Raw genomic sequence first — 3,499 nt, 5'->3', positions numbered from 1 at the left:
ATGCATTAAAGAGGAGTCCATTATCCGTTGTCTATGTTGTCCCGGTATGGATGTCTAAGTTGAGAATAATCAAAAGCGAGAAATCCAATGCGAGCTTTCTCCTTAGACCTTTGTACAGGCGGCATAGAGGTACCCCTTTGTGACACTTGGTTGAAACATATGCTATGCAATGATAATCCGTGTTAATCCAAGCTAATTAGGACAAGGTGCAAGCACTATTAGTATACTATGCATGAGGCTTGCAACTTATAAGATATCTTATACATAACACATATGATTTATTACTACCGTTGACAAAATTGTTTCTTGTTTTCAAAATGAAAAGCTCTAGCACAAATATAGTAATCAATGCTTCCCTCTGCGAAGGGCCTATCTTCTACTTTATTGTTGACTCAGTTTACCTATTCTTTCTATCCCAGAAGCAAACACTTGTGTCAACTGTGTGCATTGATTCTTACATGTTTACCTATTGCACTTGTTATATTACTTTGTGTTGACAATTATCCATGAGATAAATATGTTGAAGTTGAAAGCAACTGCTGAAACTTACATCTTCCTTTGTGTTGCTTCAATGCCTTTACTTTGAATTTATTGCTTTATGAGTAACTCTTATGCAAGTCTTATTGATGCTTGTCTTGAAAGTATTATTCATGAAAAGTCTTTGCTATATGATTCATGTGTTTACTCATTATCTTCATCATTGCTTCGAATCGCTGCATTCATCTCATATGCCTTACAATAGTATGATCAAGATTATGATAGCATGTCACTTCAGAAATTATCTTTGTTATCGTTTACCTACTCGAGGACGAGCAGGAACTAAGCTTGGGGATGCTTGATATGTCCCAAACGTATCTATAATTTCTTATGTTCCATGCTACTTTATTGATGATACTCACATGTTTTATACACATTATATGTCATTATTATGCATTTTCTGGCACTAACCTACTGACGAGATGCCGAAGAGCCAGTTGCTGTTTTCTGCTGTTTTTGGTTTCAGAAATCCTAGTAAGGAAATATTCTCGGAATTGGACGAAATCAACGCCCAGGGTCCTATTTTTCCACGAAGCTTCCAGAAGTCCGAAGAGGAAACGAAGTGGGGCGACGAGGCGCCCACACAACAGGGCGGCGCGGCCCAGGTGCTGGCCGCGCGGCCCTGGCATGTGGGGCCCTCGTGGCGCCCCCTGACCTACCCTTCCGCCTACTTAAGCCTTCGTCGATAATAACCCCAGTACCGAGAGCCACGATACGGAAAACCTTCCAGAGACGCCGCCGCCGCCAATCCCATCTCGGGGGATTCAGGAGATCGCCTCCGGCACCCTGCCGGAGAGGGGAATCATCTCCCGGAGGTCTCTTCATCGCCATGATCGCCTCCGGATTGATGTGTGAGTAGTCCACCCCTGGACTATGGGTCCATAGCAGTAGCTAGATGGTTGTCTTCTCCTCATTGTGCTATCATGTTAGATCTTGTGAGCTGCCTATCATGATCAAGATCATCTATTTGTAATGCTACATGTTGTGTTTGTTGGGATCCGATGAATATTGAATACTATGTCAAGTTGATTATCAATCTATCATATATGTTATTTATGTTCTTGCATGCTCTCTGTTGCTAGTAGAGGCTCTGGCCAAGTTGATACTTGTGACTCCAAGAGGGAGTATTTATGCTCGATAGTGGGTTCATGCCTCCATTAAATCTGGGATAGTGACAGAAAGTTCTAAGGTTGTGTATGTGCTGTTGCCACTAGGGATAAAACATCAATGCTATGTCTAAGGATATTTGTGTTGATTACATTACGCACCATACTTAATGCAATTGTCTGTTGTTTACAACTTAATACTGGAGGGGGTTCGGATGATAACCTGAAGGTGGACTTTTTAGGCATAGATGCATGCTGGATAGCGGTCTATGTACTTTGTCGTAATGCCCTGATTAAATCTCATAGTACTCATCATGATATATGTATGTGCATTGTTATGCCTTCTTTATTTGTCAATTGCCCAACTGTAATTTGTTCACCCAACATCTGTTTATCTTATGGGAGAGACACCACTAGTGAACTATGGACCCCGGTCCTATTCTTTACATCTGAAATACAAACTGCTGCAATTGTTCTTTACTGTTCTTTGCAAACAATCATCATCATCCACACTATACATCTAATCCTTTGTTTTCAGCAAGCCGGTGAGATTGACAACCTCACTGTTACGTTGGGGCAAAGTATTGTGATTGTGTTGTGCAGGTTCCACGTTGGCGCCGGAATCACTGGTGTTGCGCCGCACTACTGAAAGGACACAGATGTCGCCTAGAGGGGGGGTGAATAGGCGATTTAAAACTTTTACGAGATGGGCTTAACAAATGCGGAATAAAACTAGCGTTTACTTTGTCAAGCCCAAAGCCTATATACTATTGTTCACCTATGTGCACCAACAACTTATTCTAAGCAATGGTTCACCTATGTGCACCAACAACTTATGCTAAGCAATACAAGCAAGTATGTGATAGCAAGATATATATAACTTCAAGCACGATGGCTATCACAAGGTAAAGAGCATAAGTAAAGAGCTCGGGTATAGGGATAACCGAGGCACGCGGGAGACGATGATTTATCCCGGAGTTCACACTCTTGCGAGTGCTAATCTCCGGTGGAGAGGTGCGGTTGCTTAGTGCTCCCGAACGCCACAAGAGGCTCACCTTGAGGTGTGGTTGCTCGATGCACACCAACGCCACAAAGGCCTCACCCCAAGATGCGGTACTCACACCACACACCGAACGCCACGAAGGCGCCTCACCTAAATCTCCGGTGACCCTCGCCACAAAGGCCTAGGTCACGGTTCCACTAAGGGATTTCCTTCGAGGCGGAAACCGGGCCTTACACAAAGATTGGGGCACACATCCACAACTTAATTGGAGGCTCCCAACAAGTCGCCACAAAGGCGTAGAATCCGTCTAGGGTTCCAAGAACCCAATAGTAACAACCTTCTTGCTTTCACCACCACGAATCACCGTGGAGAACTCAAACCGATGCACCAAATGCAATGGCAAGAACACCACAAAGATGCTCAAGTCCTTCTCTCTCAAATTCCAACAAAGCTACAAAAGCTATTGGGGGAATAGGAGAGGAAGAACAAAGAGGAGAACACAAAATTCTCCAAGATCTAGATCCCAAAGATTCACTCACAAAGAGATGATTTGGTTTGGTCAAAGTGTGGATCTAGATCTCCTCTCTCTTTTCCCTCAAAATGGGGCAAGAAACATGGAGGGATAGAGAGAAAGGGCAAGCTTCTCAAGAACAACAATGGAGGAGAGAGAGAGTAGGAGAAGCAACAGCCCAAGGAGGAAGAAGGGGGGTATTTATACCCCCCAAGAAAATCGAGCCGTTGGGCAAAACCAGGGCCGGATAATCCGGCCTAAGTAAGGGTCGGATAATCCGCCCCCCCCCCCCCCCCGGATAATCCGGCCTCTGGGACAAAACCTGGTCAAAATCCGGGCAAA

This window comes from Lolium perenne, chromosome 5 (genome assembly GCF_019359855.2).
Source record: "Lolium perenne isolate Kyuss_39 chromosome 5, Kyuss_2.0, whole genome shotgun sequence".
In the NCBI taxonomy this organism is placed as follows: Eukaryota; Viridiplantae; Streptophyta; class Magnoliopsida; order Poales; family Poaceae; genus Lolium; species Lolium perenne.
The sequence above is the reverse complement of the archived record's forward strand: the minus strand, read 5'-3'. Positions refer to the sequence as shown.